The sequence below is a fragment of the Podarcis muralis genome, chromosome 13, assembly GCF_964188315.1.
Source record: "Podarcis muralis chromosome 13, rPodMur119.hap1.1, whole genome shotgun sequence".
NCBI classification, from domain to species: Eukaryota; Metazoa; Chordata; class Lepidosauria; order Squamata; family Lacertidae; genus Podarcis; species Podarcis muralis.
In genome coordinates this window covers 28,180,429-28,202,884 of record NC_135667.1, presented here as the reverse complement: position 1 = coordinate 28,202,884, position 22,456 = coordinate 28,180,429, and the positions used below count along the sequence as shown (strand labels likewise).

At 45.9% G+C, this 22,456-nt stretch overlaps 1 protein-coding gene across 1 annotated transcript in view; it reads right to left on the bottom strand.

Moving 5' to 3' along the window:
- Positions 1 to 8,080: 8,080 nt before the first annotated feature.
- CDK12 (cyclin dependent kinase 12) overlaps positions 8,081 to 22,456 on the bottom strand; it is a 105,399-nt gene continuing 91,023 nt past the window's right edge. Inside the window, exon 16 of the transcript XR_013390407.1 lies at positions 8,081 to 9,493. The gene's annotated coding sequence lies outside the window, so the exon portion shown is untranslated. The remainder of the gene's footprint in view (positions 9,494 to 22,456) is intronic.

Sequence of the window (22,456 nt, the reverse complement as noted above, 5' to 3'; positions counted from 1 at the left end):
AAGGATGAGTCACGCATCATTCCCTCCCTTTTTTCTCTTTCTCCTTTCGTCTGCTTCCAACTAGGACTGCTCTGTTGGCTTGCAGCCAACAGCAGCACAGGGATTGTGCCCCATATCGGGTAAATCCACATGTTGCTATTTGTAACTTTAATTCTTTAAGCCTGCCTTCAGGAATGATACTGTGTACTGAACGTGAGAAAACTTACTTTTTGTTGACTATGAATAGGATTGTGGTGTCTTTATTCTTTTAAGAGGGGTTCAAGGGAACTTACCAGGAATGTACAATTCAGTCCGAGGCAGATTGAATTGCATAATACTAAGAGGTTCTAACGAGCCTGCAACCAGCTTTTTGCTGTGCTTGACAAGGGGAACGTAACTCTGCTACATAAGGAACTTGCTAGTGCAAGTTAGGAAGGATATTAATAATATACAGTGGATGGTTGGGTTGCGAATGTGATCCATGCGGGAGGCATGTTCGCAACCCGCAGCATTTGCAACCCACAGTGCCACGTCTGCGCACCTGTGGGTTGCAATTTGGCGCTTCTGTGCATGGGCGAGTGCCGTAACCTGGAAGTAACCCGTTCCGGTACTTGGGTTTCAGCACGTCCGTAACCCGAAAACGCGCAACCTGAAGTGTCTGTAACCTGTATCCTCTCCTGCCACCCTCAACATTCCCATAAATATCTTGTAGGCAGGACCTGCCCACCCATGAGGCAAGGTGAGGCGACTGCCTCGGGCGGCAGGATCCAAAGGGGCAGCAGATGGAGGTCTTCATTCCTCCCTTGTTCCTGATGTGGATCTTCACTTACCTCTTGTTCCCTGATAGAGAGTGGGGGATGCCATGTTGTGGTTTGCCTCAGGTGCCCAAATGTCTTGGGCCGGCCCTACTTTTAGGGACAGACTGGTGGTCCTTCCTTGAGCATCTTCAGATGCCTCCCATAGACTTTAGGGTGTAGATTAAACAGGTCCATTAAGATGGAAGGAGGTGGTGGGTGAGATGCACCAAAGGGCCTTCTTAAAGCACATACTGTAGCTACACCTTTCCAAGGTGTCCCCTGAGGGATCTTCTATATACAGGAAGGATCCGTTCTGAATTTTTTGGGGGAGGTGGGAGGGCAAGGCAAGTCAAACCACAAACCACAAATAAGAGTCTCTGAAATGATCTGTGAGTATGAGCACAGGTTCCCCATCCCTTGCTTAGGGGGTGGGAATCCCAATAATTCAGTGGTTGTCAGGCATGGCAGAGCTTAATTTCTCCCCCCCCCCCAACACGCAATTAACCTATGGAATTCACTGCCTCATGATTTGCCATTGGCCATGAGATGAGGCTGCAAACCCAAGGATAGCTTGGTTGGTTAGAGTGTGGTGCTGAGAACACCAAGGTTGTAGGTTTGAACCCTGTAAGGGACAGCTGCATATCCCCCACAGACTAGATGATCCTCAGGGTCACCTCCAACTCTATCATTCTAATCTTAACCCCACTTACCCAGGAGTAAGCCCCACTGAATTCCATGGGACTTCTTAGCAGACATGGTTCCTATCTATCTATCATCTATCTATCTATCCATCCACAGAGGATGCAACTGTCAATGGCTATTAGCCATTGTAACTATGAGGAGAGAACCCATGTTCAGAGGAAGTGTACCTGGAGCACAACCAACGGGCCACCTCCCATTGTGGCTTTTTGTGAGGGTTTCTAGGGGCACCAGGCCAGCAGCTGAAGGAATTCAAATACTGGACTAGACAGGACCTTGGTCTGACCAGGGAAAGCCATTTTTATAAGATAGGAATATATATATAATCATAAGTATTGCCTATCTAGTGTATAATAGAAATGAAACACTTATGATAAAAAAAATTCCCATCTTATAAAAATGGCATTCCCTGACTACTCCGCAATAACTAATCTCCTTTGCTCCCGAAACTTGCTGGAACACAAGGGCTGATTCACACATACCTGCAACATCACTCAGCATCCAGTTACTTACTTGCAGTCAAACACATCCATGGCATTGAAGTGAAAACCTTTGTGATGCAAATGGCGTTCAGCAATACAAGAACCTAGTGCTGGATTCCCCGTTGGCTATTTCACCCTCACAAGGCATCACATGCAACCGTAGTTATCATGGAGAGGCGAGTGTAGATGCTCTTGTGTTTAAGGCAGGAACTGCTCTTGGTGGTTGTGGGCCACAGAGGAGTTTGATAAGCAATTTTAAATTATAATAATAATAATTTTTAAAGAACAATTAGCTTTCATGTTACCAAAGCCATTCCTCGGCCTTCAAAGTAGATGTGGCCTACAAATGTTAATATGTTGGCTGAAACCATTTCTGGAGTTTGCCTATTAATTAATTACCAATTAAAATTAATCATCTCTTTGCCGCTGTATACAATGATCCCAAGTGGGTCCATGAAGATGGTTTCAGTGGCTCCTACATTAGGACTCGGGCTCATAACTGGAGTTCAAGTGGAACTTTCTTTCTGTCTCAGAAGTTGTGGCTGGGATATCTGGGCTCTCTACTTACCCATCATGGTGATGGGACATAAATAGCTATGCCAAGGATTGGGGTGAGGGGGGTGAGGGACGGGGGGATTGGGACCTGTTCAGAGGTCTTATTCTGAGCTCTTTTTTGAAATACCGGAGTCTGGACCTGGCGATCTTAATTCTGTGTCCCTCCCTCTGTATTCTCCACATCCCTCTTCCTCCCTTCCGACACCCCCGTCCTCCATCCTTTCTATAAAAAAGGACCCAAAACATCTGAAAAAGCCTGAATTTTGCTAGCAGAAGAAATTACACAAAACAAAACAAATACGAGCGATGTTTACATAATCTATTTCGGGTTGCATCATTCTTAGTTCCTTGGTGCAGATTTCAGTTTCTGGAGCCTCAGTCTATACAGTAGGGGTAGGAGAAAGAGAAGTTTGGGGAATGACATTGCTAGGTACATAAAGGACCTGGGGGCCATTGGCCCATGACATAAATTTGCATGTGATTACTGGATAAATGAAGATGATTTATTTATTTGATCTGTCAGTCACCTGACACAGGGAAGTCTCTGGGCCACTTACAATCAGGTTTAAAAACATTTCAAATTCTGCCCAGGTGAAGAAGTCTTAACCTGCCTCTGAAATGATATCAGTGTAGGCCCCAGGCAGGCCGCACTCAGGAGAGCATTCTACAGGTGACAGAGGTGTGCACAACTGAAAAGTCCCTCTCTCTTGTTTCTACTCTCTGAGCCTCTGTAGTTGACTCTCACCAGCACAGTGATTTGCAACCCATCCTGCTGTCCTATAAGCAAAGTTGTTGTTGGTTGTTGTTGTTTTAAAAAAGAGAAAATAAAATCTGGGGCTCAATGAAAATGGTCTAGAGAGGCCATTGAACAAGGCAGTAGAAGACCATCAATGTCACATCCGGCCCATTCAGTTTCTGCATCCCTGAGTAAGGCTGTGTTAGATGCTATATACCTTTGAAGCATATTCTTTCCCTCAAAGAATTTTGGGCACTGTAGTTTCTTAAGGGTTGCTCGGAATTGTAACTAGGGTTGGCCTATTTCAAAAAGTGAAAATCCAGACCCAAAATGCAAAATGACAAAAAAATAAAAACCAGTTTTGACATAGGTTGCCATACATCTGGATTTCCCATACATTGTTGTCTTCCAGCTATTTTTTAGGGGGCTGGGCCCCCTCAATATTCAGAGGGCGTTCAGCTCTGCCCCTGGCTCCTCACAATGTTGCACAACATCGTGCATGTGACACCAGCACGTCAGGACATTGCACCGGGCCCTGTCAAACAACTTGAGAAGCTGGTGCCTTTGGTGGCTACTAGCCATGGTGGCTCTGCTCTGCTTCTGTGGGAGGATGTGCAGCCAAAGTCACAAATGCATGATTGCTAGACAGTCACAAGCAGGGACAATGGCACCATGGAGTTTCAGAACCTGTATAGAGGGGACTCTATGATGTCATACCCCCAAACCTAGTAGGAGGATAAAGACAATGGGTTAATCCCTTCCTTCCTCCTGCTACTCATCCCCCCCCCCTTACCTGCAGGAGGGGAAGATGTATCTAGCAATCTCAGTTTTGAGCTAGACCATGGATATTTGTAACATTTAAGGATTATTGCCTGCCTGGTTTTAATCACTGTCACTGTTGAAACCTGGCAAGACTTTTGATGTGAGTAAACACTGTATTTTAAATGTTTACTTAACGGTCTGAGAGTGATTTCTTTGTTAAGAGGGAAACATTAAAAAGGGAGAAGCATCCTTCGATATTGTAATTGTTCTAGAAGGTTATGCAACCTTTGTCCTAATACAGGTGTGGCCAAACTTGGCCCTCCAGCTGTTTTGGGACAACAACTCCCATCATCCCTAGCTAACAGGACCAGTGGTCAGGGATGATGGGAATTGTAGTCCCAAAGCAGCTGGAGGGCCAAGTTTGGCCATGCCTGTTAATAGCTTCTAGAGGTAAGCTGCACATGGATGGTGATTTTTAACTCCGCTGAAATAGATATGTGGATTTTCACACAAGTGAGAAAGAGGACGGATAGCTACCGAATAAGATGTCATCTCCTATTCATCCAAATCCATTGAACAGAAACCTCCTTTCCACTTTCTGGCAGAGCTTTCCTGCACTCATGTCCTGCTTGCAGGCTTCCTGCAGGCCACTATGAGAACAGGGTGCAGGGCTAGATGGGCCATTGGCTTGATCCAGTAGGCGCATATTATGCTCTTGTTCCTGACAAAAGGTCTCCAAGAAGGCGGCTGACAATAAGTGAAACGTCATGCACAGCCAATATGAGATTCTATTTTAAAAGGCAGTGGTGACTAATGATGGGGAAGGTTCCCTCCGCAGGCCTTAGCTGCTGTTCCCTCCGTGCTAGGGAAGATGTTTCCAGCCCTACAGCAGCAGGAAAACAGAGAAGGGAAGCGTCTGAGTATGTCCGGGCCCAGATTTGCTCTGCTTTAGAAGCCCAGACTATTTGGAAGGGACTATTTTTGAAATTATTAATTGAATTGTGCTACAAATTGGCTGTTGCCTTTGTCCATGGAATTGATGCTTTTGAATTATGGTGCTGGAGGAGACTCTTGAGAGTCCCATGGACTGCAAGAAGATCAAACGCATCCATTCTTAAGGAAATCAGCCCTGAAGGACAGATCGTGAAGCTGAGGCTCCAATACTTTGGCCACCTCATGAGAAGAGAAGACTCCCTGGAAAAGACCCTGATGTTGGGAAATATGGAGGGCACAAGGAGAAGGGGACAACAGAGGACGTGATGGTTGGACAGTATTCTCGAAGCTACAAACATGAGTCTGACCAAACTGTGGGAGGCAATGGAAGACAGGAGTGCCTGGCGTGCTCTGGTCCATGGGGTCACGAAGAGTTGGACACGACTAAACAACTAAACAACAACAAATTGGCTGTAGGCTGCCCTGAAATCCAAACAGGATGGCAGGCAGTATAGAAATGTTTTCAATAAAGTGCAGTTACATAGGGGTAATGTAAACCATTGCCCCCTTTATTTTATTTTATTTTAAAAACTGATTTGCCACTGGCCTGCTTTAGACCTTCACTTTCTCCCATGATGCTGACATCCTTCGCCCTGGTTTGGTCCAGGCCTGGGGTTGCTGATTGTATTTTTTTCTCTCTCCCCCTTTCTCTAGCATTGCATTCCTGCAGCCTTCCTCATCTAGCCCCTCACTCATCTTCTCTCTCTCTCTCTCTCTCTCTCTCTCTCTCTCTCTCCCTCCCAAGTGACTATAAGCAGGCTGGTCGTCATGCTGGTACTCACAGCTGCAACCCATCTGCTTTGATTGAATGCTGACATTGATGAGACAGGTTCGCTGTTTGAAGCATCCTCCTTTTGCTTGCACTGGCTGCGGCAAGACGAGGGGTGGGGGTGGGCTCTCACTATTAATGGAAGCGGCTGGAACTTTGAGGTGCAGAGGGCGAAAGGTGTGTGGGAAGGGGAGGAGTAGGTTTGCAAAAGAAGCAGAATTGCAATTCCAGTCTTACCGGGATAGTATTTCCTCAAATCATGGACATAGGGTTGTGCAACCCACTCCCCAATCCACAGGGAAGCACAATAGCATGAAAGCATGGACGTCCAATGATGCTAGGTAGGGTCACGCCAATTCTTACCTGTTGGCTGAGATCACTGCATTGGGTTGGGTTGTCACCTGTTCCATGCCTGTGCTGCTTTGCTGGGACACCTGGTGCCCTGGCCCCAGCTGCAGGCAGAGCATGGCCCGCCCCGGACACCTGGGATCATTCTAAACATGGAAAGGTCCCTTGAAACACGTCTGGCCCAATGGACAGACAGAACAACAGATGCAATATGGCAGCCAGGAATAAGGCACCAGCAGCAAAACACCAAGATCAGCAGGAGCTCTGGGGCAGGCATAGGCAAACTCGGCCCTCCAGATGTTTTGGGACTACAACTCCCATCATCCCTGGCTAACAGGACCAGTGGTCAGGGATGATGGGAAATGTAGTATCAAAACATCTGGAGGGCTGAGTTTGCCTATGCCTGCTCTGGGGGCTTTTTGATCAAAAATGCAGGGCACTTTTGCAGTGGTTTCAAGAGAGGGAGCAAATGTGTGCTAGTTCAGGGATGGGGAACTGCAGGCCCGGCAGGAAGGCAAATGCAGCCCTCTAGGCCTTTCTAGCAGACCCAGCCCACCTATGAAGAAGCAGCCGGTCACTAAACCTCACAATAAAATGTAGACATCCATGATCATATAAAACAAGACACAATTTTATGGACTATCTCTAGCAGAGAGGAAAACACAGTCTCGTTTATTTGGGTAAGGGCTTTACTTGAATCTTCATTGTGCTCAACAGAAATTTAGGTACAGTTTCTGTAATGATCCTCTTTGTACCAGTGAGGAGAAGAAAAACATAATATCCAGATGATCTTCTAGGATACAAAGTGGTGGCCAGTCTAATCAACATCCCACTATGTTCTTTTTCACATGGGTGTGACATAGCCATGTGGGTGAATGATTGGCAGTACACCAAAGCAGTTCATTATTATTTTTTTAAAAAACCCACTTTAAAGCTATGTGCTGAAACATCCCCCCTCCCATCTAACCACTACTGCATGAATATTAAAAGGCCTATTTTGGAAGAAAAGAAAAAAACTAGGCAAAAAAATTACTTGAGTACCAATGAAGATCAACTAAAAATGTAAGAACCGAAATGGCGCTCCCTGTCAAAGGTTAGAGGTGTAGGGTTAGGTTTACACTCCGAAACCAGGGCTCTTCAAAAAGACAGAAGAGCTGTGCTAAGGTGACTCACACCTATGGCATTTGTGCTACTCTTCTGTACTTTCCAAAAGGGTTGGATTTTCAGAGGTCTCAAAAGAGGCAGAAACACTGCAGGGGAGCCACAGGGGAACGATCTGATGATGTGAAGTTGATGTTCCATTAAAAGAAAGAAAGCGTGTACACCCATTTACTTTCCATCCAGAGCCCTCCTGCCGCTGGTTTGGGTGGTGCATAAAACTACGTTAAGCAACAATCCACATCTATCCTGTGGCTTCTTACACAGCACTGTGTTTTGACGCATTTCACCCCCCCCAAAGGTACTTCAATCTGAATTGAGGAAAAGAACAACCTAACTGCATTTTAAGGTGACCATGCACAGCCAGAGTGAACTGAGAGTGGTCATTCCACAGTAAACACCTATTAGGGAAGTATCCCCAGAAGCACATTGCAAGGTGGGACTATGCACAAAAAGAGGGGGGAAAGGGGAGAGGTGCTTCCAGGTGAGAGTTTAATATGCAAACTGGACATTCAGATATCACAAATGGCTCCTCAGCAGCAAGCTTCTTCTTCTTTCTTCCTCTCTCCCTCCCCCCCACTTATTGGATTTTCCTGGAAATGGTAAATCCAGATTAAGTAGGGAGGAAATACAGGCTGGAGTTTCAGTACCAACGACAACAGGTGGACATGGAGAAAACTTGCCCCACTGGCCCCACCTGAATTCAGTGTCCACCTGAATTAAACAGGGTGTTGTGGTGTCAGGCTCAGAAAATTCTATCCCTCTCCCAGTGGCAGCTCAAAACAGGAAAGAACAAAGAGAGTCCTTAGTAATGAGTTTGTTCAACCATCACGTTGAGAGGCAAAGGAATCCAGTCCGTCTCCCATAATGGCGTTGCTCCAACTGAGCTCCTCCCCCCTCCCTTTCTAGCAGCAGCACTTCCCCTTACGGTGGCCGCCAGGGGCTAATTGTCTCTGAGTCCTTTGCTCTTCCACTTTCAATGCATGCCAGGTTCTGGGAGAAGGGGGGTCAGAAATGCTCTCCAGTGATAACGGGTCAGCTGGCTGCTCTGTCCTTGTCTCTCCCTTCTCTCCTACCAACACCTCCCAACTTTTCTGTTCGTCTGTCTTTGCACTGTGACCTTCCTCAAACCACTGCTGTAATTCAATACAGTGGTACCTTGGGTTAAGTACTTAATTCGTTCCGGAGGTCCGTTCTTAACCTGAAACTGTTCTTAACCTGAAGAACCACTTTAGCTAATGGGGCCTGCTGCTGCTGCTGCGCCGCCGGAGCACGATTTCTGTTCTCATCCCGAAGCAAAGTTCTTAACCTGAAGCACTATTTCTGGGTTAGCAGAGTCTGTAACCTGAAGCATATGTAACCTGAAGGGTATGTAACCCGAGGTACCACCGTACTCCCTTCCTCTTTTCTGGGAGTGTCAGGAGAAAGGGGGGTGTTGATCTCCACCATTCCTCCTCCTCTTCAGTCCAGTCCCTGACAGGTGGATACAGACCACCATGTTAATACCACTGACATTATAGTAGATCACACACACACACACACACACACACACACACACACTGCATGCATGAGCAGCACTGATCCTGCAATAAACACCCTTCTTGAAGCACCCTTTACCCCATACATGCCAACAGGTTCCATCCATGGCCAGTGTCGGGGTGGGCATCCACCCTCTGGCAATGGTAGCCTGGTCCTCACTCACAGGGATTTGGTAGCGGGCAACATGTCTCTGTGTACACCCACATGATGTAAGACCCCTCCTCTCACACACGTTTCCCAACCATCAGAATGATGGGCATGGTCCCAAGGTATGGCTTGAAGGCACCTGAGGAGGCCACCTTGCAGATCTAGGACTGGCCAATGTCTGGATGGGTGCTTGTGAATCACCTTGGATTCCGCGATGGGAGAAAGGTGGGATTATAAATGTAAGAAAATAATTAATTGCAAATAGCATTTTGCTCCTGAATTATTTGCTATTTACCAGAAACAACTGAGTTCCTCTGCCTAGGGATGGGAATCTTCTTGATCTCAACAGGCTCCATCAGTTTCAAAACAAGAATCACATGGTATCATCCATTCAGCCAACTGGGCTTTCTACCTTTACACACTTCTTTGCTTCCATTTGCTCGATGGTGTTGTTTTTTTTCTTTGCTCAAGAAGGAAGCTTCTCCAGCATATGGTGCCTCTTCTGCTAGCTGCCTTCCAATTTTCCAAGCTACAGATTGCAATAGAAAATAAATACATAAATGGAATACCTCTGGTTGTATATGAGAGAGCAGGTCTGTAAATAGACAATGGCCAATCCAGTGGTACCTCGAGTTACAAACGCCTCAGGTTACAAATGCTTCAGGTTACAAACTCCGCTAACCTGGAAGAGTTACCTTGAGTTGAGAACTTTGCCCCAGGATGAGAATGGAAATTGTGTGCTGGTGGCGCAGCGGCAGCAAGAGGCCCCATTAGCAAAAGCACGCCTCTAGTTAAGAACAGTTTCAGGTTAAGAACGGACCTCCGGAACAAATTAAGTTCAATTAGAGGTACCACTGTAGAAGAATGAGAGGCAAAAAAAAGAGAGATCACTTTGAAATGAGTTGGATGCATCTCTGTCAGCCTCCCATCGCCCTCTCCCTCTCTTCCCTTCCACTCTCAGTAGTTCATCCGATGAGCAAAATCCATGGGGTCCTATGCCAACACTCTTGAGCTCAGAGTGGGAAGGGGATTTGGCTGCTTGTAAGCCCAATGGGCGCCAATTACATTTGGAAGAGCACCACGGAAAGGTGGGAGTAGCAAGAAGAACGCTAAAGGTCTCAGTCATGAAAGATCAAGTGGGGTTTGACTCATCTGTGCTTCCTGCTCCTCGGCCCACCTATCCAGTATACACACAGATGAGGAACCCTGGCATGGCTTCCTGAAGTGAACTGATGGCTCTGGTTCTTTGTGATGTTCCGGATTGGGTCTGGTCTGTTGTAGGTCTCATATTGTGGAGCCCTCAGTTACACACACAGGTATCCACATACCTGCATGCAAATAACAAAAGCCAGTTCCCAGCATTCCATGACACTCTTTGTCCAAGGATTGGAACCCCAGATGGAGAAATGCAAATAGGGATGAGCTGCATTCTCAGTGCTGGGGTCATCAAGGGCAGGAAACAGGTCCTGCTCCTTCCCGCTTGACGCTAAGGCCATGTACACATTACGAGCCTAACAACAACAACAACAACAACAACAACAACAACAACAATTACAATTTGTATACCACCCTTCATTCAAAGATCCTAGGGCGGTTCACAAGACACAGCTAGGTTGCTCTTTTTCTTAATTTGGATTGAAGTCGGTTTGGGGTGTGTGTGAACACAGTATGTGAACATCAGAACACAGTGTGTGTGTGAACATCAGAACACAGTATTGCATGATAGACCTCCACTGGTCCTGCCACTTTCTCCCAGGAAAAGCTGCTCTTTGTGGCTGAACTGGAGCAAAGTTCAGCTGGGTTTTCTGTGAATTGACGTTTGCTCCGATTCAGCACTAAAGAACGGATTTTCCCCAGGGAAAGCATGGGACAAGAAGAAGCATGGATGAGACCGTAGCCTTGGTTTTTTTAGTATGGGCTGAACTAGAAGCTGAAGAGAAACACAACAAGCCTGACTTGCATTGTGTGTTGAACACAACGCTATGGCTTTGGGGGTCCCTCTAGAAACCTAACAGAGGAAGCAAGCGTGCAAATGCTGCGAGACCTTCCATTCTAGCTTCAGGTTGTATATACCGTATTTTTCGCTCTATAACACGCACCCGACCATAACACGCATGTAGTTTTTAGAGGAGGAAAACAAGAGAAAAAAAATCTAAATGAAACAGTGGATGCATGATTTTTGTGGTTCATGCTGTGGCCACAGACATGTGATCTGACAGTGAGTTTGGAGTAGCCCAATGCAAAAATCCTGAGGATCCATGTGGATCCATGCTTTGTAACCACGTTTTTGCACCACTGCGGCCCCAGGCAACAGTGGGTGCGTGATTTTTTTGGTGTAAGATGTAGCCATGGACATGCTATGTGATCTGATGGTGAATTTGGGGTGACCTAGTGCAAAAATCCTGAGGATTCATGTGGATCCATGCTTTACACTCGTGTAAGCGGCTCCTCTCCTCTCCCACTTTGTTCCTTTAAAGAAGCAGGCTCTCTGTCCCTCTCTCCTCCCCACTCAGCGGCTCTTCTCCCACTTTGCTGTTTCAAAGTGAGCCACAGAGGAGGGAAGGAAGGGGAACCATGGATCTTCTGCTCACGACTGCAGCAGATCCCACCCCCCGCCACCCGTAGGCATTCCCTCCATAACACGCACAGACATTTCCCCTTACTTTCTAGGAGGAAAAAAGTGAGTGTTATGGTGCAAAAAATACGGTATATGTAAATAAAGCCATTTATCCTAAAGATACCACAGTCTCCTCTCTAGTGACCTTTATTCCAAGGAAATTAAATCATGGGTAAGCACTGGAACCCCTGGAGTCTCTCACCACTCTGAGACTGGGATGCATGCAACCATATCAATTTCTACTATGCCAAACTTTGTCCATCTTGTTCAGTATTTTCTACTCTAGCAGTGGCTCAGCCTGGGGTCTTGTGCAGGGAAATTCCACGTCATGTGCTACCTGATATTTTAAATTGGAGATGGGCATGGAACCTTCTTGATGTAGAACTCAGTTCTACCACTGAGTGATGTCCTCCCACACGGGCCATTGGTTCTCTAAACTTCATGCCGCAACCTCTTTCCTGCACCCCTTGCCTCCTTTCCACTTCCAACTCTGCTGTTACTCAACCAGCCTCCTGCACTCTCTGCTCACTATTCTTCCTACCTCCCTTCCAACCCAATTGCTCGGCCCAAACATCCTGACTACCTCACGCCCCGTCCTTTATCCTTCTCTCCTTTTCAGTGAGATAGCACACAGCCCCTCTGGTCCCTCAGTCCTGTGTGCGTTTGCCTGCAATAAACGACCAAATGTTCACGTTGCTTACAGAGCCTGCAGTGTTGAGCAGCACCCCATCACTGAACCTTGCCCTCTCCCCATGCAATTTGAATGTTTGTGAATATTCAGGGTCATCTCAACAACTCAGCTGTTGGCTACGTAAATGTGCACAGAGACAAGCAACACTTGCCAGTTTTGAATGGTGAATATTTTCACCCAAATATGTGATATTCACAGATTTCTTTGGAGAGCTGAACCCTCTTACTAATCCTTTCGTCTTTTCCTGGCTCCTCGCAAGCTTTGTCCCTGCCCTATCCTTCCCCTCTGTTCCTTGTTGACAAAAGGGCACAGACTGCCATCGGTAGCTTATTTCTTGTTTGTGTGTGTGTGTTTGTGTGTGTGTGTGTGTGTAACTTGAAACCCAGGAGGTGACTAAACCCGTTTCCTGTTCTAAGCTCCCTGAATATCTCTGGAGCTTCCATTGCAAAGTTAACATCTGTTATTTCAGCTGTAATCCCATTAATATGGCAACAATCTCGTCAAGCACTGAGAGAGCACAGAAAAATAAGACGTGTGTGTGTGTGTTGGGTGCACACTATATTCGCCCTCACATATAGGCAGACGGAACCAGTTTTACAAGATCCCAGTCCCCTCCCCATCTTACGCTTACTTCAACTTCCTCACTGGATTGATTTTGCACATAACCTTCTGAATGTATTCAGGGAGATCTACAGATCTGCATGAGCTGTGCCAACAAACTGCAGAGGCCATCCCATAAATCAGGCTCTTTCTACTTTCATTTGAAGTTTCTAGATCTCATGGGATGAATGAAGTGGGAGGAATTTGAAATTACACGATCAGTTTCGCTTTTTACTGCAAGCTAGGAAGGGATGGATGAAACACACTAGAACACACTCCCCCCCCCCCCAAAAAAAAAACTGCTCAAAATTTCTCTTCAGAATATACCACAGATATTCCCATGATATTCAGATATCTGTCGAAGCTGATACTTGAACAAATGCTTGAATAACTGACATACACTAGCAGTATGTGATTCTGATAAAGGTTTCTTATTTGATATTTGACAGCAAGAGTGCTGGATTTATACTGGAGAGACTCAGTTTTCACTCAGATATGAAACTGAATTTGGCATGGATCAGACAACCATCTCACCATGGATTAGGTGACAGAGAATGAATAATGGAGAGTCTTCAACTTACACATTCTCTTCCCCACGTCTCCCCCTTTACACCTGAGAAGAGGAAAACAAAACCTTCTGCTTTCACTTTAGAACACAGCTCAGCCAAATGGCACCAGAGGCTTCATTGCCACAATGAAAATAGACAGCTTCTGTAAGTGAGTCAAGCTGTATACTGCTAGAATAGACAAAACAAAACCTATTTAGAAATGGCCACCAGTAAGTATAGTGGAGAGGATCCCTTACTCACTCTGGAACATAATGACAGGGCTTTTCCTCTGGGCTGGCTCAAGTATGTATATACTTTCCTCAGCAGATGTGTGTACGACCAAGGTAGGACATGCATTTGTAAATGAGACATCACAGATGTAGTACCATAGAGAAAAGTTTTTATTATTGCAAGCTGCCTCGAGTTTGTTTTTTGAATGACACTGAGGGTTATTGTTCAGACTGGGGGAGTTACCGTTAATTCTCTTTAGTTAAAATAAAAAACAAATATATGTTTAAAACTAAATCTCCAAGCTCAATGGTAGCTGAAATGCTATATTCTCCAGTAAAGTCAGGTACACAGTCAGTTGCCAGTTATCAACAGCAGTTGCATTGAGTGGCAAGAAATCAAAAGGTGGACATGTCAATATGTGGAGGAAAATCTTAAACATGTAGCAGAGTTTCCAAAAATAGACCAGAGGTAATAGTACGTCACCCATTTGGTTGGAAGCCGCCCAGAGTGGCTGAGGAAGCCCAGCCAGATGGGCGGGGTATAAATAAATTATTATTATTATTATTATTATCCAGCAGAGCTTTACTTGTGCAGAATGAGCATAATGGTCACAAATCCAAATATAGTCAGGATTGGCACAGTCCATAAGAAATCCAGTTGCATCACTTACAAAAACTAATAAACTTATATCAAGACTAAACCTTAACACTAAGCATACTTTGTACAGAACACCACACCAGAAGGAGAAAGTAAAACCCAGGCTCCTTCTGGCCTATATTTATAGTCAGCATGACCTTAATTGAAAGAGATAAGAGAACTAGTTCAAATCAGCTTCCCAGAAAGGTATAACCTAAACAATCATGACCCTTCTGCCTGCTTCTCTCACACAGAGGAGCTTCTAGAATCCTATTGTATTAATCAGAACAGGAAAGATCTCCACACATCAGGTCAATACTTTCTGCACTAAGAAATGCAAACTGACAGGACGGGCACCTGCCAACCCGCCCTCTGAGCATGCACAAAATACACCCATTGCCCTTTTGCTAGGAAATGTCATCCCTTTGATTTCCCCGGGGCTGTAGCAAAGGCCTCAGACAATTGCTGCAACATGAAGAACATAAATGGCGATGGTCAGCAATCTGAGCCAGTTCAACCCTCTCCTTCCAAACCAAAAAAGGTCAGCTGAATTAGCTCTGACCCCCGGTCCATTCAATTCTGTATCACCCATCATGCATTAAAGCAGAGGCCAGCTGTGTGCCAGATGTCCAAAGAGGGACACTGAGCCCACCCATAGCACAACAGCAGATGTTGGTCCTCCGTGACAGTCTCATCTGTTTTAATCCCTTAAGATTGGCTTAAACCTCAAATCGGTTTTTAATTAATTATTTTAAAACTGTTATATCAACAGCATTCATTATTTCAGCTCGGGAGGTGGTGGTGGTGAAGGATAAAGTCCACATATCAGATGTAGCTGGGGGATGAGAGGAAGACAAGGAACGGTCAAGTGTACCATTTCTCCCCCCCCCCCCCAACTCCAAAGGCCAAGATCTGCGCATGCACCAGAGTGTTCATGGGCATGTGGGTCACACAGATCCAGTTTCCCCATGGTTTCCTTTGGTACGCATTCATCCGTACATTGGACTTTCAACTGAACTCTGCCTCAATCCCAATGTTTCTCTGTCCCACACTGTTTAATATCATCATCTACTTACTGCTTTTATATCCCACCTTTGTATCCAAGGAGCTTAGGGTGGCCTACATGGTTCTATTTTTCTAGAAAGAGAGGTGCTGGAACTCACCACGAACACCTCCCTCGTTCTCTTCAAATGGCAACGGTGCCCACCTGAGAGGTGCTGGAACTGAGTTTTCCAGTGAGTTCTGGCCAAAAAGAAGCCCTGGTTCTCCCCGCCTCACTTAACCTCCACATGCTGAGTGGCAGTGATTGGTCCAAGGTCACCCAGGGAGCATCATGGCCAAGTGGGGATTCGGACCCTGGTCTCCTAGGTCTTAGTCCAACACTCTAGCCATCACAGCACATGCCATCATCCCCCTGCAGTCTGAAGTTTGACAGCCTGGACACAAGTAGCCCTGGTGCCCCTCCAGATTGTGTGTGTATATACACGCACACGGACACTTGTATGTCTTGCAGGTCTGCAGGTCATTGTCACAATTTATTTATTTATTTATTTAATTTCTATACCGCCCTATAGGGACGCGGGTGGCGCTGTGGGTTAAACCACAGAGCCTAGGACTTGCCGATCAGAAGGTCGGCGGTTCGAATCCCCGCAATGGGGTGAAAATGGGGTGAGCTCCTGTTGCTCGGTCCCTGCTCCTGCCAACCTAGCAGTTTGAAAGCACGTCAAAGTGCAAGTAGATAAATAGGTACCGCTCTGGCGCGAAGGTAAACGGCGTTTCCGTGCGCTGCTCTGGTTCACCAGAAGCGGCTTAGTCATGCTGGCCACATGACCCGGAAGCTGTACACCGGCTCCCTCGGCCAATAAAGCGAGATGAGCGCAGCAACCCCAGAGTTGGCCATGACTGGACCTAATAGTCAGGGGTCCCTTTACCTTTATCTTTCTACCGCCCTATACCTGAAGCTCTCAGAGCGGTTCATAATAGTACATTGGTTCTGGATTTATACTGGACAGTCCACACCTTGTTCTGCTTTAGTTGCTCTGCAATCTTTTCCCCATGTAACTGCATTATTTCCTCCTGGAGAGAAACACTTGTGCTATATAGTGCAACAAAAGGGGGAACAACCAAACCCAACATTTGTGGTATAAACAGCTGCAGGATTTCAGCTAGGCATGCACCGCTTGGAAACACAGGAGTAGTAGTTCAACCTGAAACTTTTGCAGGCTCAAACAGTGTTGAAAGCAAGGTCGTGCACAACCAACCCAGCACAAATTATCATGGATGTCTTGCCCCCCACCGGAAAATTTCTGGAGGGGTGCCTTCTCAGGGAGAAGTGGGTCAGAGTGACTAAGCCAAAGCCCTAGAAAGCAGAATTCACCCAGGAAGAAAGCAAGAGGTGACTCAGTCCTTTTGCCTGCTCCTAATTAAACTCCACAGGACTATAAATCTTTCTGCCAGCCCCCATAACCCCCACCATAAAGTAATTGAGAGAAAGAGAAACATATACAACTTTCAAATAATTACATTAACCTGGCTTCCCCTTTGATTACTGCAGCAATTAAGCCTATTTAAAGTTAGAGCCGGTCAGATTAGTCCAAGGGATGCAATACGATCCTGGCCCCCTCCCTGCAAAAAGAGCAAATGAACTCCTGCCAAATTAATCACATTTCCCGCTCCAAACAGATGTGACAATAATCCTAATTCTGATCCTTTTTGGTGGCAGGAATCTGGAGCTACGCACTCAGAGACACCACTGCATCGGACAGATGTCACGAAAGGCTGGTGGATGGGCGGGGTAGGGGAAAATCAGGTGACTTTCTCTGGTGGGTTTTAGGAGGATACCATTCCTGCAAGAAAGGCTCACACCCAATAAAGAAAAAGGAACTTCAAAATAGCCTTCCTTAACGTTCCATGTTCAAAGACATGTAAGCTGGTTGAAGTCAGTCTCTTACAGGCCTCGTGAACATCGCCAGGGGTCTTGGAACACCACTGATTAAACTTATTTTCTTCAGCTAAACCCAGTGTCCGGCTTGACAGAGGACAGTTTTCTATCTGAGGGGCTGACAGAGCAAAGTCCTCTGTTTGAAGGGCTGGTGGGGCAGAAGGCAAGGAGGACAGCAGTTCTGGAGCCCACGACCAATGACAATGTGAAGCTGCCTCTCACCTGTTGGCAGCACCTGGCTGCCAGACTGAGGAGGCACACAGGAGGTTTACCTGGTGACACTCTCCTCCTCGATGGTGAGCCGTGATGTGTTTCTATAACAGTAATTATAATAGAAACTGGTGTATGCAAAACGTATGCTAATCCGTGTCCTCTTTTGGCCTTTCTTTCGGCAAATCCTTTCTTCCGCATTGGGTGATGTGGCTAGCAGCGTTGTCAAAACCAGGGCTGCATTGTAAAAATCACAGGCGGTGCCCGAGACCAGGCCACTGATGGTGGCTGAGAGCAGCCACATGTGAAACCTTCCCTGTCTGGAAGCACCCCAAGGAACAACACCTGCTCCAACTTACCCATTCCCTGTTCCCAAACGCATACGTGCTGCAAATAATTTCCGGCCAATCAGTACGATTTCTGTGCCTTTGCTTGGTTTTTCCCCAACAGTGCATGTTTTGAACTAGAATGTTAGAAGACTCCTTTTTTATTATTTTTTTTAAAAGTCAAAGTCTAGACTCTTTTGTAACTTGCAGAATCGCCCTGCTATGCCACCTTTTGACTTAACTGTCGAGAATCTGAATGAATTGTCTGGAGCCTTGGTCTGATTGCAAAGGAGCTCAAGTTGGACTGCATGGTTCCCCCTGCCCCCATTTAATCCCCACAACAACCCTGTGAGGTAGGTTAGGCTGAGAGGCATGCGGCAAGTATTGAGAGGGAAGTAGCTGGCATTGGGTTAAGGCAGTCAATATGGTGGCCTAGGCTGTAGGTACACAGAAGGTCTTATAGCTTTATAGTCAGCAGTGGCATGGGATTGGCTCCCTGAAATCACCTGGTTCCATGGGCCAAGAGGATTGTGGGCTTTGGTTTTAATGCTCTTGACTTGGCTGCCTGCATTTCTAGGTCAGTGGCTCCAATTTCACAGGAAGCAGAGAATTGGGTGCCCAGTGGACAGGACTCTTTGCTGACATCTCCTTGCGCCTGACACAACCTCAAGAACAGGGCATCTTTCAGACATCATGTCCTCAACCAGCTCTGACACGGAAGTCCCTGTTTGTGAGCTGAGAGGTGGTGACGTTGTGCCAGACCAGAGTGCCTTTGGAATTTTATGTGTATTGAATTTGAACACCCACCTGCCCCCCCCCCAAAAAAAAGGCCAGGAAGGAGCCCTGCTGGCGATAGTGTGCAGAACACAATGTATGCAGAGTTCTCTGCACACACCATTAGCCATCACACAGCTGCCTCTGTTGTGTGGTACTGGCAGCTTAGCAGAAACAAAACAAAATGAAACCTGAAAAAAAAGCCAATTTAGGAGGATATCCGTTCAGGTTTTTGCAAGCAAATGCTAGGAGGAAACACTCGCTTGAAATTTGCGTCTGCAAAAATTCAGCTCCGTTCTATCCCTAAAGCCAGTCATTCAATACCGACAACAAATTGGGGTGAGGGGGAGAGAGAGCAAGCTATCTTTTTATGATCCTTGGTTTCAAACCACATTTTCTTGTATTTCTGGGCTCTATACACACACAGGAAAATGAGGCTGGCTAATGTACTCACCCATACAAGAGGCCTTTGACTGCTACCAGATATGATTAGGAGTTCCTGATTATTTTCTGGCCCTCCACTGCATAAATCTCTCATTCCTCAAATGCAGCCCAAAATGACCAAGGTTCAAGCCCAGAAGCTTTTCAGTGCTGGGTCTTATGCCGAGCAGAAAGTCATTGACAGGGGAGTCCTTCTTTCTAACAGAGGGTTAATTAGGTCTGTGGGAAATGCACTCTGCACATGCTTTGAAACCCTCTTTTCCTTACGATTACTTCATATTGCATTTTTCAGACCCAGAGCTGGCTCCATTGGATGGCAAGGTAGGTCAAAGGGCTCATCTCTCCATCTCTGAATGCTCAGGGAGGTCAGAAAAAGCAGGAGAGAATTTGGAGAGAGTCCACTGAGAATATCTCATCCTCAGCTCCACAAAACTGTGAATCTGGCACTCGTGTGGCACAAACAATGGCATGTAAGGAAGCCTGACATGGGCATATCAAGTCAGTGCTTATTCTGGGCACTCTAATGGACATCAAACCTGTAGGAAAAAATGAAGCAAAATCCTGACGAATCCAATTTCACAAAGCTGGCCTCCTTCCACTCAGACTGCCGACTCCTCGAGGGCAAATTGCTGAGTAGACAGGGAGGTTGTATGAATTTTCAGAAGGCCTGGGAGGTCTCAATCTGTTATCATTGTGTTGCGGTTGGAGATTTCCTCTTTGGGAAGCTTCATCTTCCAAGCAACCTTGGAGAACCTCTTCTGGCTGATTCTTCTCCTTCCTTCCCCTCCCTCCACGCACCCCAAAATCACAAACTGCTTCTTGCCCGCCCTGCCCCATTTTTAGAAGTATTGTTCAGTGAAGAATGCTTGGTGGTTACAAGAGGGAAGGTTCTCTGACACCCACCCCAATTATTCAAATAAACACAACTGGTGAGGTGCTGGGGGGGGGGGGGGGACGAGGACAAGGCAGAAGAACCCTACCAGGCAATTTCTTAGAGAAAGCAGTTACAAAAAGATTAGGGAAGAGGAGGGAGGAGAGGAAAAGACGGGGGGGGGGGGGGAGGAGAGAGAGAGAGAGAGAGAGAGAGAGAGAGAGAGAGAGAGAGAGAGAATAAAAGGTTATTCACATCTTTCAAAGGTACCTCAGGGAGCATTTGCCGCAAATGTCTATTGGCGCTTTTTTATTAAAGTTGCCAAAAAAATTGTGTTAGCTAATGGATTCTTAATTCTGTCGGAAAATGGGCGCAGGAAAATTATGCTATTCATCTTGTATTGGTTCGAAATCACATCTGACATCTAATCGATCATGGTGCGCAACATTAACTCTTTGGATTGGGACCAACTTTCTCTCTTCTCTCCCCACCCCACCTCCTCCTCCTCCTCCCCACCTCCTTGCTGTGTGCTCCCCTCCTTCTCTCTTTGTGTGCTATGTGTAAGCCTCTCAGTTTAACTGCTTCACTGCTGCTGTTTTGCACCCTTCCAAAGGTTCTTTTTAAAAAGTTTTTTTTAATTAAAAAAACCCTGGTATGTGCCTTGTGCTGTGTTTGTGTGCGCTCGCTCGTTCCGCAGCATTATTTTCATTCCTCATTTGCCGACAGATTGTGATGTTGCGTTATCATCAATTCTCCCCCTCCACCCCTTTTTGATGCACATTTGAACTTCTATCTTCCTCCTCATCAATGCTCCTCCTTTGACCTTTACTTGACCTTGTGCCCTCCATGCGTACAAGGAGAGACAACAGAGAAAACAGACTGGCATCCTTCCTTGAACAGGATGCTAGCTTTGTTTCCCACCCCCCTTCAATTCCAGGACCATAAAATCCCTACCCCAGCAAGAGGCACTGCTCTTCTCTCTGTTAAATAATTATTTTCAGGGCTTTTTTCAGCTGGAATTCGCTGGTGCTCAGTTCCGGCACCTCTCAGGTGAGCACCGTTGCCATTATAAAAGAACAAGGGGTGTTCTGGGGGAGTTCTGGCACCTCTTTATCTAGAAAGTAGCTGCTATTATTATTATTATTATTGTTGTTGTTGTTGTTGTTGTTGTTGTTGTTGTTATTTCTATACCTAAATAACGTACATTTTATCTTAAGCATTTTGCACTGTGTGCCGCATTCACATTCAAGATAGCTTTAAAAAACTTAGTTGTACTTCAACAAACCTCTTGTCCTCTCAGTCAGAGTCTTCTGCCCTCCTTTTCAATGGATGCACTGAAGAGGCAACTGTAGTCAAGATAAGAGATGGATTACAGAAACATATCCAATATTTCCCTTGCATCTTTATATCATACCCAAATATATGTATGTTACATTATTAGAAGTAAAGGAAAGAAAGGGGAACAAAGACATATTTTGCTATGCTAGTTTGTTATAATCTTTGAAAGGGCAGATCCAATTGCATCTGGGGACTAGTCATTCAGCATTCTAATTTACTATAGGATTTGGGGCAATTCGCAGGGGTCAATAACTAAGAAGACCCAATCAATGGATTGGGAAGCAAGAGTATCCCTTTACTGAGGTAGGGGAGACAAACATGCCTTGGTTTACCCCCTCCTAAAGATTTATTTCTTTCTATTTTCTTGGTGTCCAAATAGCAACTCCCAGTGAAGTAAAGATTATAATTAGAAACCAGATTGTGGACAACTCTCTGCCCTTTACTGCTACCCTCAAATTTGCCACCTGAGGTGGTTGGTCTTACTTTACCCAATGGCAGGATTGGCCCTGTGATCATCATATGTTACATCACAAAATTATTGGGTGTGGCCTCTGAGTCACATGATTCAGCTGCCTTGCTGAAGTTAAGCAGAAGGATAGGACTGGTGCTGTCTTGAACGGTAGGAGTATTGAAGAAAGGCAGGAGTATTGAAGTATTTAATTAATTACAACTACAATATATAATAGCTGCCCATGACCCAGAACCATAGTCCACATGACAATCACAACAGCAATAAATATCCTGTCTCTTGGGGTGGGTAAATAACCTCCCCACCCCCCAGCCACAAATTACTTTGGTTTGTGCGAAATGTGCTATGTTTGCAGCAGAAGCAGAGCATCGTCAGAAGGCCTGTAGAAAAAAATCCAATGCTTTGCACAGTAAATGGATTGTGGAGAAATGATCATTGGGTCTTCTCTCTCCCAAAGAAATCTGATTCTGGAATGGTTGCTCTGAAATCTCTTTGTAAAAGGTGAAGCAAAACAAATTCGCTATGCAAAAATATCCCCTCCTCTAAGGTTTTTGCATTTCCTTAATGAGCATTGGTGGCTGGTGGCTACCAGTTATTGCCCAGATCTCTCCAGGTGAGGTGGGCGCTGAGAGGCGAAACAGCCTGGGCAGTTGGAATGCAGCCAGCAAAGAAGACAGAAGTCCTGTGTGTGTGTGTGTGTGTGTGTGTGTGTGTGTGTGTGTGTGTGTGAATGCACGCTGCAGCTGGCTAGCAGGAAGGAGCCATTACTCTGAGGGCATGGTGTTTGCTTTTAGGGGGA